Source organism: Hirundo rustica, chromosome Z (genome assembly GCF_015227805.2).
Source record: "Hirundo rustica isolate bHirRus1 chromosome Z, bHirRus1.pri.v3, whole genome shotgun sequence".
In the NCBI taxonomy this organism is placed as follows: Eukaryota; Metazoa; Chordata; class Aves; order Passeriformes; family Hirundinidae; genus Hirundo; species Hirundo rustica.
In genome coordinates, this window is record NC_053488.1 from 89,505,984 (window position 1) to 89,521,361 (window position 15,378).

Consider the following 15,378-nt stretch of genomic DNA (forward strand, 5'->3'; position numbering starts at 1 on the left):
AAGAACTTGGGATGAGGGTCAGTTACCTTTCTGCAAGTATAAGCTTGAGATAAGTTGGAGTATGGGAAGATTAATGCCTTTGCTTTAATAGCAGGGCTTGATCCAAGACTGCAGAAAGGCTGTAAGTACCCAAGCGAGCCCAGAAAGCCTGGTGGATCAAGGAGTGCCATTGCAATGACCCAGGCTGTGTAATTCCCCTGTGGGGCTGGTATTAAAGGGAAATAGAAAGATGCATCTGACTGCGGATTTCAGAGCATTAAATGCTGTAACTCTGCAAACATCACCTCTTCTTGTTAAAATGCCAGAAATTACGGCTGCAGTAGTACAAGGAGCTAAGTGGTTTTTGGCCATAGATCTAGCAAATGTATTTTTCTTTAGCTCTTTAGCAGAGAAATGTTGGTTAAAGTTTGAGGTTTACAGTTCAGGAGGGGAAAAAAAATATTTCACTTGAGTTCCTCAAGGATTTCACAAGCTCCTGTGATCTATCACATGCACATTTCTCCCAAATGTGGGAGAAATTAGCCTGCAGGTCTAGGAAGTGTGTGACATCAGATGTGGCTCACACCTGGACTGGGTAGATTCTGAAGAACAAGCGTGTCAGCAGACTGGAAGACTTGGCTGCAGTCCAGGAGGAAGGATTGAAAGTCAACAGACAAAAGGTTCAATTAGTGCAACAAGAGGTAAAATATTTAGGAGCAACACGAGGTATTGAAGGCCAGGCTCCTGATAAACAGAGTGTGGAATTAATTCCAAAGCTGCCCAGCCCCACTGCTCTGCCTAGCTAAGAGCACTGTACGGCACATTTAATTGTATGCAGGATTTTATTCTGATGTTCACTGAAGTGAGTCATCCCCCAGCTAAGCTTTTAGAGAAAACCAGGCAAAGGGGAGCAAGGTGCAGGAAAGCAGGCAGCTCAGTCAAGCTGAAGCCCGCCTAGCCCGAGCTGCAGTGCTGGGCTGTCTGGACCCAGGAAGCCTCCTCATGCATGGTTTGCCTCTGTCAGCCAGGGAAAAAAGCGCCAATTTGGCACGAAAAGAAAGATACCGTGTTCCAGGGTATTGTCTGCACATCTCAAATCTTATTGACACCACAACTCCTTGTCAAAAGGAATGAGTATATTTAGTCTGGAAATCAGAAAAATTGGATTATCCTGCTGGAGGGAGGCCAAGGCACAACACTCTAGTCATGCTTCCTTGAAATACAATGTGTTCAATAGAGCACAGGATGGTGCCTATCGAGCTCTGGGTTGGCAGCACAACCCTGGATGTGGGTGACTGGGAGACCGAGAGCTGGGGCAGGACACGAGGCAGGAGCAGCTCCGTGCTCCAGCGGTGCAGGGTGCTGAACATGAGTCAGATATTGCAGCCTCCTGATGTGCAGTGGCCTGTGCCGGTTTAATTGCCTCTGTCAGAATACATCCGCATAAACCAGAAATGTGCTTTACAGGTGGCTGGGGCTGGTGCAGAGCGGGGCTGGCACAAGATGTGCGTGCAGAGAGGAGCAGCAGGCAGCGGGGCAGGGCTCATCCCGCTCACTACCAGTGGCAGCAGTCCCACAGGCATTGTCAGGTGTGCTTCCCCACGGGCTGAGCAAACCAGGAGGAAGCATTCCGTTTTGCTGAACAAGTTTTTTGCCCGTCTAGTTACAAAGCAGCAACTGCACGGAGCAGAATGCCCACAAACCTCAGGATGTGGAGAATTAGCTTGTAAAGGAAGCTTTGAGGAAGTTAGTACAGGTGAATGGCAAAAAAGTAGGATGTGGTGTTCCCATCTAAATGACTCCACAAACAGCTACAGTCAGCCATGATTCTATTCCTTTCAAGACCTTGGCATGAAGCAAGATGTGACTCTGAGAGAACTGGTGGTTAAAACCTTCCTTATCAGATGGATAGCAACTGAAGGGTCTCAGATTAATGAATAAAAGGATCTGACAAACGACTGCAGGATAATCAACAAATAGCTGAGCAATTAGGGCAAAATGTTCATAGAATAGATAAAAGGCAGAAAATGGTAAATAATCGACATGAAGAATGGTGAGTAGGGGTTCAGGTAGTATATCATGGGCTCGCAGCAAAGAGCACACCTGGGGCTGTGAGTGGGATGGATCTGGCAGTAGCACAAATAGAGGCATTTCCATTGTTCATTAGTTCAAGTAAGTTCTGACAACGTCAGGCAGCTTCATCAATCACAGCCAAAGCTTTGGAAAGGCGAAAAACACTAAGCCATAAGAAAAGTTGTCTTTAGGACAGGAGCGAGCGTTAACCATCCCCAGAGCTGGATCAGCACAGAAACATGGATCTGCTGTGGTGGGTAAGAACAGCTGCACTCTACATGAATCTTACTGAAGCTGGGCACATGGCTGAGTGGTGTTGGGCTCTTTTTGTTCTGCCCACTTTGTCGGTCTGCATGCAGTGTGGTGCTGCCTGTGTTCCACACTGGAGCTGTCAGGGACTTTCCCTGAGACACCCACATCCCCTCCTCTCGGGCTGCATCCTGTCTGTGAGGGCACAGCCCCTCCTGCGGGCAGGGTGGGTGCTCAGTGGGATAAAAGCTGGTTTTTTGCAGGCCTTGGTGCAGCAGGTGCTGGGCAGCAGCACGGGCTGGGGTGGAGCTCTCTCATCTCTGAGGTGTGCTAGCTCCCCACAGCTGGATATGTACAGGGATGGCTTAAAGGTGCATCAGCCCCACTTTCTCACAGCCATAAGTGCTTTTCTGTGGCTGGAAGAAAAACACCGGCTCGCCCAGCAGTTTGAAAGCCCTTATGTTTTTTTTTCTTTTTCTCTTCCCTCCATTTCGCAGCCCCATCCACTTTAATTTAAAAGTACTGTGTTCCCCCTTTCCTGAGGGGCCGGCGTGTGTCTAACAAGCAGTGTAGACACAGCCATGCACTATTGTTCCTGTCACCTCTAATCACACAGCCATCACCATCACTGCTAAATCCCTTCCTCCCATCTGCATTCCTCCGGATCACACCACATCCTCCCTCAGCCCTCCTTTGGCTCTCCATCCTCGGCCCTCCCCAGCCTGTGCAAGCAATGCAGCAGCTGAGAACGGAAAAACTGCCTTGTTATGGTGGAGGGTCTTTTTCCTGTCAGAGGAACTCATTTCTTCTGCCATGAGCTAGGATCTCTTGAGAAAAAGCAAGCTAAAAACGCCTTTGAGCAGCCTCTTCTGTTCTGCCCTGCTGGTGCCCGTGTAAAATGAGAAGAAAAGGGTGGGGAGGGGGGGGGGGGAAGATTAAAAAAAGAAAAATAAAGAAAGGAAAAAGATCTTCAAAAAGGAAGACTCTTCCAGAGCCCAAACAATCAGTGGGACAATAGGAGATGAGGACTGCAGCTCTGCGCTCCGCTCCCGCCGGACGGGGAAGGCCTCGGCGCTGGGCCCTGAGCGTGGCCTGGGTGATGAGCTGAAAAGCTCCCTGCTCACGCTGCAAACAAAGCCTGGGCAGAGGGCAGCGGTACAACCAACTGGGACCCGGCCTTCTCATCAGGCCCACGCTGAGAGCTCGTGGCATTAACCCAGAGCTGGTGACACCGAGGCAGGAGGCCGGCGTGACCCCGAGCCCGCCCAGCGCTGGCTCACTCTGCCCCGGACTGCACGTTCCATTTAATAAACCCCATTGATATCCTTAATAAAGACACCTCACACTTGCACTGTTTCATGTGTGACCTCTTTCTGTTTGCTACCAAAAACACAAAGTGAGAGAGTCAAGGATCATTAGCTGACGAGGCAAAACTGCCCCTTCCCTTGCTCTTCTATTTTTCTTGTGAATATCAGCTGCTTGGGAGGCAGCAGTGCCTTGTAATCCTTCCTGTGCCCAGGACAGGCTTCTGTGGAGCTTGGGAACAAATTATAACAGAGCTGCCTGCAGTTTGGGCAGCTCCAGCCCTGCTCCTGCTGCAGAACCCTCATGCCATAACTCCTTTCCCGCCCAGAGGCCGAGTCAATGGGCCCCAGAGAACCTGTAGGGTCTGGGTGATGCTGTCAGCCCATCTCTTCCCAAATTTTTGGCAAGGAAGAAGGATTTGCAGGCACCAGGAACCAGAAGAAATTCATTACCCCCCCCCCCCCCCTCAGTGAACCTCTTGAGGGTCCCTGGCTGTGCTACACGAGCCAGGGGACTTTGGCTTCTGGAAAAGGTCATCTACCTCAGCAGGGAAGAAAAAAGATGGATCTGTACCTCTGTAATTTTTTTCCTAGGCAGGCTAAAGAAAACTTGATAGAAAAGATGAATGGTTTTAAACCTAAAGAATCGAGGGTCCTTTTGGTCAATTTTCTTTTAAGTTTTGAGCTTCCTGAAGGTTATTTTATTATTATTTTATTTTGTGGCTGATTTTTTTTTTTTTGCATTAGAAATAGTGTCAGTTGTCAAACAAGGTTCCAGATTGATTTGGTTTTTTTATGTCTAGCTTTCAGCATCCTCAAAGGCATCTAATTTTTCAGGACATGCTGAGTATCTGCACTTACAGAAATCAAGCCTCGAGTGGAACTATCCTGAAAGCCAGGCACCGGGAAGCCAAGATTAGTTTTCAGGAAGTAGAGTGGTTTTCATTTTTTGGTTTCTCAAGGACTCTTTCAAGGGCCAAGCAGATGGCTGGGAGATCTACAGAATGGAAACCTGCAGCTCTAACGGGGACACAGCAGTGTGTGTGGAGGGGGTTGTTTGTTTGGGGTATCTTTTAGCTAAATTGCCTTTTAGTTTGACAGCAATTCACACTATTTATGCAGCTGGAATGCCAGTGCATTTGTGTGTGTGTGTGTGTGGACTCTCCCTTTTCAACAAAGGACTGAGAAAATTGCCACGCTAATTCTAGGAGCTTCCCAGCAGCTCTGAGGCATAACCAGAAGAGCAATTTCCAGCTAAGAAATACGAAGGCAAACAACAGAAGAAAAGCACAGCTGAGTTCCGAAGGCAGCTCTGGCTGCATTCTCAGGGAGTTTTCATGGAGACATGGATATGTGTTGAGGACCAAGCTGGCCTCAGGTGGTTTTTCAGGAGCACTGGGGGCTGTGTTGGCCTTGTGGCAGTGGTGACCTGCCTGGAAGAGGCTCCTTGTCCCCGAGGTGGGAGCTGTGGCAGAGGGAGGCAGTGGCAGCACAGGTGTCCCCATGTCCCCAGCTCCGAGGGCCTGGCAGACCTTCCATGCGTTTGCACCTTGCTAAATTCAGGCTTCTTGCTGGGCATTTCCACACCCAAACAAATGTTTTCAAATAATGAAAAGGGGTTCCAGTTTCACCCCTGACTTTTAAGGAGAAGCGCCAGAACTTTCTGTGCTCCTCTCAGCATGGTTGGCTCAGTTGCCAGGGTAGGAGCACCTGTTGGGTTTCAGAAATGTTTCTCAAAACCTGAAGCTGTTTCCACTGGCAGTTTGCCAAAAGACCCCTCCTTGATCGTTGCATAGATAAGAAAGATCACAGAGGTGCTCAGCGCTTTTTGGGGTGTCTTAGCTGGTGCTAGAGGTTTCTCTAGCACCGTGCCTGGCTTTTGTTTTGTTTCTCTATCTTTGGTATGTTCTCATTTATGAAAACCTTTTGATTTTCAAAGCACACCTGATCAGCTGTCTCACAAATATTATTCTAAGCCCCTCTGAGAAGTGCTTGGACGCCCTCAGAGTGTATTGAACCCTCGCAGAGCTAAAAACCTCTGGTTCCATCAGCATTTTAATTCAGGCTATCTTATTTTTCCATCCTCTCCACATCACTCCCAGGGTGATTCACTGGAGCCTGCCTGGACATATCCCTGTGTGAGGATCTTGGCGAGGAGCCCGCTCATGTGAGGCCAGAGAGCCTCCAGGATTCCCTGAAGGAGATACAGGAATCCCTGCAGAGCTCCTGCAAAGAGCCTCCGTACCCTGCTAAGGGCACACAGAGCTCAGAGCTGGGGAATTAACTCCTCTCTCCCCATCTGTGCTGACCAAACTGCCTCCTGGCACAAAGAAATAGGGCTGGTCTTGCACCTGCACAGGGAAACTGAGTCATAGGACTGGGGTGGTGCCTCCCTTGGGGAGCGGCACGAATTCCCTGGGATCCTGCGTCCGCTGAGCGTGGGTTTCACTGGAACAGTGCACAGACACCCCCCTCATGTTTGTATGTATTTGCTGTATGGCTGTCCCACACATTTTCCTTGCTAGCCTGTCATAACCATTACTAAAATATGCTTATCTCATATATGCAAATAGCAGGATATTTATAAGATTCTTTGAAATTTCCATAATTGTGCTGTAAAAAAAAAAAACAACAAAACCAACTCTTTGCTTATCTCACAAAGTGTTGTAACCACAGTGTTACTTTTATTGAAATCCAAAAATCACTCAGCAAAATAAGGATAGTTAGAAAACTGTCAGGTTTTTATATTTTTGAAATAGAAGGGAAAGAAAGTGAGCAAACCAGGCTTTATTATTTTAAATTAGAAACTTTAATGCTCACCAAAAAGGATATAAACTGTAAATGTATTTTAGCAGTTCCTAGAGAAAAAGAGAGAGGTTTTAATAATAACACTGTGTGCTCCTATATCATTTTCATTAGAAAAATCTTGGAGCACTTTCAGCTTATTAAAGAATGGAATGCCTCAGAAGGCTCTCGGGAGGTACTATAGAAAAGTAAAGTAGCAAATATAAATCCACATTATTCTCCATCCTGTGATTACCTGGACCTTCCCAGCCACTCTTGGGATGCTCAGCTCTCTGTCACACCTGGCAGGGACAGGAGCTGCCCGTGGCACTGTCGGGGGCCCCTGTGCTCCAAGCTGCTCATTTTGCAGGTGGGTGAACCAACACACAGAAGGATTTTCCCAAATCGTGTGTGCTGCCCCGTGGGGACACAGCAGGAGCTCTGCAGGGATTCCTGTGCCTCCTTCAGGGAATCCTGGAGGCTCTCTGGCCTCACATGAGTGGGTTCCTCAGCAGGTTCCTCACACAGGGATATGTCCAGGCAGGCTCCAGTGAATCACCCTGGGAGTGATGTGGGTAAGAGAGAAAAATAAGATATTAGCCCAAGTTCAGCAAGAGTCATAAAATGTTCACCGGAACAACAAAAGGAGGAAGAGAGGCTGTAAAGGTAGTGGGTATTCCCTGGTCTGAGGAAGAAAATAATATTAAAAACTCCCCGGTGTTTAATTTCAGGAAATACAATAGACCAAGCGACTGCCCAGAAGAGGAACAGCATGTTAACATATCTTAGATAAAACAGGAGCCAAGTTGGTAGTCTGACAGAAAAACGAGAGGGCCCATCAATGCAATGGGGGAGAATAATAAATTAAAAACCAGATGGTTCAAAGATGTGATTGTGTCTTCAGCTTCAGCAGGAAGAAAGAAGGGGAATGTGTATGTATTGCAGGCAGGCCAGGAACACAAAAGCTTGGAAAAAATACAAGAACAGGAGAGGCAGGCTCATCGTAATGGAATTAATTAAAAGAGCAGGACCTCAAGTTATTTTAGGTCCCAGTGGTAGAAACACCAGAATTCCAAGCTCCATTCTTCATTTGTACATAAAGTTTCCTATTTCATCCATGCTCAAAAAAGGACCTCTTCCTTTCTGAGCTAGATAGTGAGTCAAGGCAGATGGGAATTATTCTGAGCTCGGAGAAAACAAAGAAGCACAAATTAATGGCTTACTGGCAGAAAGGCAGTTTAAAGCACTTTGCCAAGGCACTTTTTATTCCTGCCCTTATCCTACACAGATATTTTTTCCTTTAATTCTCTTCAGCACAGAAATGCATGACTAAGCAGAGATACATATCTGCATTGTGCATAGGCTGGAGGGGGCATTAAAACAAGCAAAAAAAGCAGACAAAAGGAGGGGGGAAAGGTCTGTAATGGCTGGTGCAATGACTTAACAACTTGCTGCATGTCATTCAGCATACAGAAAATAGAACAACCCCATCTTGCCAGCTTGAACTCGTCTCATCCCATCATTTCTGTGTGGGTTTATATGCATCTGCCTGCATTCTGTCACACATATATGGACATATGTATAGGCAGAGCCATCTCTGACTGTTCCACATGCAGAGGCACCGATTGGGTGTGGAGGAGCCCTCGTGGCCACAGGGACCTTGGCCAAAATCCCACTTCTGCCATAATAGGAAGTTTTGACAGTGGCTTCAGAAGTGGCAGGGTTTTATTCCAGCTGCCTTTGCAGCAGTAAAGCTTTAAATCTGCAGCAAGGCTCTCCCTGCCCAGGATTATATTCAACCGTTTCTGTGAGAAGTCTGGAAATTGTTTAACCGTGCAAATTTATCATGCATAAACAATTTAAGTTATGATACCGATAATATTTCAGTCTTAATTTGGGAAGATGATGGAGGCAGAAACTCAAACTGCACTTGTGTTTGAATAGTGTTGATTCCTTCATAACTATTAACTTTCAAGACCTCAATTCGATATCCCTTGGGAACAGATTCCCTCTGTGCTTAGGGTGTTAGAAAGAGGAGATCAAGAGGTGGAGGTTCAGTTCTTGTTATGAGATTTTCAGCTGCTTTCTTAACTTCCTCTCTTCTCTCTTCCCCTTGTGTAAAATTAGGATAATGACATTTCTTCATATGACAGTAGCTTAAAGCTTTCATGTCTAAAATGCTCAGGTGGAAGGTGTTGTACACTTCAGAGATTCTTGTTTATTGCAACGATTCCTATTACTGATATTTCTGAGAGTTTCACGCTCATGTATGTAATAAGGGCAAAATATTATGAACATTTTGCCTGATTTTGAACTTAAAACCAATTTTGTTCTGAATTAATTCCTCTGAATAGAATTATTCCTGAACTACATCAACTGGGGACCAGCTGCTGACCCCAAGTGTTTAAGAACTACAGATAATCACCGATGAAAAGAGACAAAAATACATTTTATCTAAGAAGTATCTAATGTTGTGATAGAAACTGAAATTAAAGTATAATCCAGAGAGAGAGAGAGAGAGAGAGAGAGGGAGGGAGGGAGGGAGGGAGGGAGAGAGAGAGTGTGTTCTTTAATTAAAATCAGCTACCTCAAAAGATGGATTTTCTCAGGAGTGAAATTTGCACTGTGCTGAAGGCTTTCCACTTAAATCCTTGATGATGCAAGGAAAAAGAATTCTCAGGGAGTAATATTGGCATTAGCAGATAGCCACATGCCACTGCACAATAAGGAAAAATCTGCAGAGAAAAAAATATATGGTCAATAGAAGGGAAAGATGCACATAACAGGAAACTCCCTGAAAACACAAACACATGATTATTCAGCGGCAAATGAATAGTTTGGCAGAGAAAGGGACACGAGATAGAGACTTGAAGACAGAGAAAAAAAAATAAACCCAGAAGCAGCAGAGATCAATGAAAACAACAGGCACTTTCTGCCAGGAGATATGTTAAAAAGACTGAAAGCAGGGCTTTGGATAACGTGTTCAGAATGATCCGTCAGGCCTCCCACCAGCTCCGTGGCAATTCCTGGTGCCAGCCAAGCCCAGGTGAGATGGGGCCACGGGGACTTTGTGGACCCACCAGGGGAACAGCAGCTGAGAGCCCAGCACCCCTCGGGGGCAGTTCAGGGGCTGGGCAGGCAGTGCCTCGCCCACCTTGAGAGCTGCTGCTGCTGCTGCTGCTGCTGGTGATGATGATGGTTATGATGGTGAGGATGATATTGTTGATGCTGATGGTGATGGTGATGATGATGGCAGCTGTGCTGGAGGGAGCGCTTCCGACAGCGCCTCGTTGGGAGTCCTGCTCCCTTCCCAGTTAGCTGCCATCACAGATGGCTTCCTGCAACAACTGGCAAGGCAGTGTGCTGGATTACACTGGGATTGGCCGCGTGGAAGTATCACCTTGCACAAACACCCCTTCACCAGCATTTATTTCATTGTGTGCAGAAGGGTAGATTGGAGCAGCTACCTCGTGCTGCTTTCCTCACACACGTGAATCTCCCTTGCAGGAATCTTGTCCGACAGCCAGGTGGGCTCTGTGAGAAGTGGTTCTGCTGCAGTGAGGAAAATGGATCTCTTCTTTTCAAAAAAAAAAAAAAAAAAAAAAAAAAAAAAAAAAAAAAGAGTCAGGGCTAAAGTGGAGGAACTGCTGCAGTGGTGCCACATCTCTGGGGAAATGGGGCAGGGGTGTGGACAGCAGCAGAGCACCCTCCCTGTGCTCACCTAACTGCCAGGGAGAGGATAGACAGAGCTCCAGTGCCTGTAAATACCTAACAGCATTGCTCTCTGTGAAGAAAATGTTTTTGCAGAAAGAGCCTAAACCCAAATTGTTAGTCTAATATTGGCCACGATATTGCAGCCAGGCAGGATGGGATATGTGGCAGGGGACGTTTTAATGTGTCAAATTAAAAAACCTGTGCAAATCTTGGCTGAGTTCAGGTTCCCAAAGAGCTGATGTGGATTCAGGACAAATTTCAGTTCAAGCAGAAGGGTTGGCTAATCATTGAAATACATCATACAGGTAATCTGGCTCACAGTCCCAGACCTTTAGAGGTGTTTTAATACCCACAGTACTCCAAGTGCTAAAACAGCTTGACCAAATTTGGCATTCAACATCTCCTGAAAGGAAAATAGAGCTCGCAGCAGCAGCAAAAGAGCGAGGCCTTCTCGGTGATGTGAGTTACATGGGAAATCAGTGGCTCACCCTGTGCTGAGCTCCACCTTCCCAGAGCTGTGGTTTCTCGTGGCAGCTCTCAGCCCCCCTCTGCCGCACAGCTCTGCCAGCCTTGTGGCACAGATGCCACGGGTGTAAAGGGCTGGCTGTCCGTGGGAGAGGAGAGGAGAGGAGCTGAGAGTCAGGCTGTGGTGGGGCGTGCTGGCGAGCAGTGTTCACATATTAACAGATTTCCACTCAAACTGGCAAATAGGGATGTCTATGTTAGAAGTGCTGTGTGAAAGCCAAGGCAACAAAAGTCAAAATGTGCATACGAGAATATGTGGCACACACAGTATATGTCACAATGTTTACCATCACTTCAAAACATGCACCCGCCCACAGTTCTTCACTAGCAGCATCCTGGAACTTCTCCAATTGGGATTTGCTATATGAAGCAAAAGTCAATTAAAATCAGCCATTATTGTACAGATCATGAGATCCATAGTAGGAGATCCCATACTCATCCCAGATGCTCATTAATAGCAGTGTGTTGTAAACAAGTCCAGGACAATTGCTTGGGGTTTGTATACTTTTCTGGTGGCTGTGTTTGCTCAGTTAACATACAACATTTTTAAATGGGTTGGATTAAATTTTTTAGCAAATATCAAATTCCCCAGAAACACAGTTCTGTTGCATCCTGGAACTGTTTCAAATGTAGGTCAGAGTCAGCAAGTATGCTTAGCTAATGAAAACAGAGGCGGGGGGAGAAAGATTTTGGGGAAAAGGAAATTCTGTCTGCCCAGCTTGTTAGAGGAGCACCAGCTCGCCCACCTTCTTTCAGCAGAGCCTGCTGCTGGGTGACGTGTGGTGACTCATCTCTGCATCACATGAATCCCAGTTTCAGCTTGGAAAGTCACCACCTGCTGCAGGCCCGGTGGGCTTCACTGGGTTCCCTCAGTGTCGTGAGGAGCTCTTCCATGTGGTTAAGGAAATGTGATTTTCCAGGGAGGTAGACTGTGCAGTCCCCTGTTCAGAAGCTCATGTGACTGTACAAATCCAAACCCATGATTATTTGTGAAGATTTACTGGCCTGATTCAGTTAAATCCACGCAAGAATGGCCTCGAGCTGAGATATTCTTGGGGGGGGAGGTGGAGGCTTCCAGTCCTTCAGATAAAGCCAAACACCAACACCTATCTTCCAGCTCCCAGGTAAGGCCTATCCAGAATTACAGGTGAACCTGACCCTCCAGTCCTGCTCAGAAACAAAACACTGGCAGGGCTTTTTCAGTCAAACATCAGCTCAATAGGAAACAAACATCTTTGTTTTGGAAAAAGATTGCCCCACCCCTACACACACACACAAATGCACACACTAATTTTTAGGGCTGACTTATAAACAAAAATCTGTAATTAGCACAATTTTGTTTGTAATTAGCAGGGATAAGTTGTTTGCTTCAGTTGCCAATATCAGTAGCAATGGAAGCGCAATTGCTCGTTTGTTTTCTACTCTTTCACTACCTCTTTATGTTTAGTTTCAAGGTGAGATCAGTATCTGGAAACATGATGTAATTTATGCTGCTATCACTTTATGAACTTCAGCAAATCTATTCCTGATAATGTATTATAATTATACTGGTAATCAAAACTGGATTTGTAGGAAATGGAAAATGTAGGAAACCTGGTGCCAGCTGCCATTGTGTGTCTGACCAGATCAGAAAATGAAAACAACAGTTACTGGCATTTACAGTCAGGGGAGCTTCAGCTCAGATTTGCAGACAGATATGGACTACAAAAATTAAATGGCTGTTTTCGTACGTGTACCTAATTTCTGTGGATTTTGAGACTGGCATCCTAATCTCTGTCAGCTTGTTCCCATTTTCTTCTCAGTTTTCCTTTAAGAGAAGCTTCCCTACTCTAAAGCCAAATGCAATGTTCCCTGCTGTGATGGATTCCTTCTTTTTCCTTCCTAATTGGAGCCATTTCATCAGATCGAATTTTGACAAAGATAGTAATTGTCATCCAATTTTAAGGCAATGACAAGATCAATATGAATTCTCAGATGACAAGTATTATTACTGGGTGAGCACAAAGAAACAAAGAAAATGAAAAATCCATGTTCTAGGGATCAAAACAGTTAGAGGCACATGCTTGCCTTGATCCACGTGTATGTGAATCCTGCTACAACAATAGAGGCTGTGCCTGTGGATGGATGGGGTAGAACAGATGGCCTTTGCCAGGCAAATAGCACAGGAAAACGAGCACCCAGTGCTTTAGTACATTGCAGTTTGGGTAATGTGGGAGTCAATTAACTTGCCACCAAACAGGCTTACATGGAAAATTACCCACAGCCCCATCTCAGAGAATTCTGCTCCTCCTTAACATTTTGTGCTCCTTCTGTTCCCCGAATGTCAGGAGTAAATACCCAAGAAAACCCTCCTTCTTTGAGGTAAATATATTCAAACTGTATTTATGTAGGCAGAAGTACTTGATTATTTTTATAACATTGTTTAAATGAGATGATCTGATTAGTTAATGGTCCAAAGAGTTCAGATAGAGTTCAAATAGAGATCTAAAATGTGTAGCAACATCTTCAGACTTTTTCCGCACCATGGTGATTTTGGGAAGAGACGCTGCCATGTATGCATAACTTGCCAGACACTGAAATATTGTTTTAGCAGGTTCACCCTGCAACAAGACATTTCTTCAAGATATTTGACCCTCAGAGTACAGCTCGTGTTCCATATTTTCTCCTCAGGGTGCATCCAGGGTTTCCACTGCAGGGCTGCCCTGCACACGCTTCTCTGGCCATTAAACCAGACCTCCTGCTTTCCCATCCCCAAAGTGTTAAACCCAAGGAATCAGACCCTGCCTGGGTTTTTGTTTTTGTGGGTTGTTTTGGGGTTTTTTTGTTTGTTTGTTTGTTTTTGGGTTTTTTTGTGGGTTTTTTTTTGTTGTTATTGTTTTTTGGGTTTTTTTGCCTTTTTTTTTTTTTATTCCGTTATTTATATTCAAAATACATTTTAACTGAGGAAAGGCAAAATAATACATGGTTGTCGTACTAATTGGCAGCTGCTATGGGTAACAACCGTGACAAGTTTCAGCTCTGTCCACTTCAACCCAGCCAAGTCATTAAAGGTTTCCAGGCAGGGAACTGGGTTATGGAACCCAGTATACACTGGTAGCTATGCTGGTGTCCCTGCATTGCTAAGTGTGTTCTCAGCCACCCAAATGCAGGTTCAGGAGGATTATGATGCGCAGAGGAAGGCCTCAGCCAAGCACTGAAAAGATGTCTGTTAGGCTCCAAAATATAAATAAAATATTTACAAAGAGAATAATTGACTTTTGATGTTTACTTCAGGCTATGGTTAAGTAGGCAGTGTCTGTACTAAGCAATGCAGTGACCACCTGCCACAAATGCTGTGATATTTGACAGATCCCTTTCTGCCAAGAACTATAATTCCTATTTAAATCTAAATAGAGGAGCCATGAATGCAGATTTCTCATCACAAAGACGCTGATGTTAATCCCCAGTACAGAAAAATAAGAAAAGCCAGAACGTTTTATTGGATTTTATATGGAAGATAATTAAACAGTATTTCTTCTTTACTTGGTATACAGCATCCCATCAACCTTCCTGCTGAAATTTGTTTATAAAGAAAGCCAGAAAGTTTTATTACATTTTTATGTAAAAGAAAATTAGCATTTTGTATATTTGAACTTGCATTACAATAACAAAAAGCGGGTAAACAAAAAAAATGACCAAAGAATTATGAAAATGAACAGGAAAAAAAGAAATGTAAGGAAATCACAGCACTCTTCTCATGCACACAATTTCATATTCCAAGCATGCAAACCAAATAAATGTTTGTGTGCATATGTATGTATCGTATATATTCATGTATCGAGCAGCTCTGGAAATCTAAGCGGATGAAAGTTAGGAAATGCTAGAATCAGATGTGCTTGCACACCCCTAATTTGGCCTTTTTGATTGTGTACACACGAACGCATGCTGGGTTGTTGGTTTTTTTTTTCCACACACACCCCCCACAGAAAATGGTGCAGTGTAGGCAGAAAATTGTCTGTGAGAATGATGTAATCTCCGAGCGAGCTGCTTTGCAGGAGCCTGTTTCTTCTCTGCCCACAAGCCAGTTTGGTATTTTGGATGTACCCAAGGAAGTTCTCTTAGCATGTTTCCCAGCAGGTGGGTGCTGCCAATCTGAGGCTGTGCGAGAATGTGTCTGAGGGTGCATTTAAAGAGAGCTTATTAATAGAGGGGAGGGGGGGCAGGGGGAGCTGTATCCAAGGCTGCATCCTCGGCATTTAAAAATGCTTCACTTCAGCCTGTGCTGCCATTTACTGCATTATGTGATGCATGTGGATTTTCCAAACAAAAGATGTTTATGAGGAGAGTATATTTTAAGATCCCTTTCATGACTGCACAGACCCTTCTCCAAGCAGATGGCCTGACAGTTGCAAGAAAACTATTCATAAGCCAGAAGTAGCATTTAAAATCCCTTTTTTTTTTTTTTTAAAAAAAAAAAAAGACAGTTTGTTCTCAGTGCACTTTTTAAGCAGGTACTAATTCTGTCCATGGCAGCACCTTCCCCAGCCCAGCAGCGCCACAGCACCCAAACCTGCGCTCTCCTGGCTGCTCCCACCATTGCCCCACGCACAGGGGACCACTGAAATTCCAGTTCCACTCACTTCTAACTTGGAGTAATATTGGAGACACAATAGTTTCCCTTTTACACCCAAAATAGGCGGTATCCGCAGCGAAACTCTCTGCTTAGCATCTGTAATTGTGTAGAAATAAGAATTTTCCAAGGACATGTATA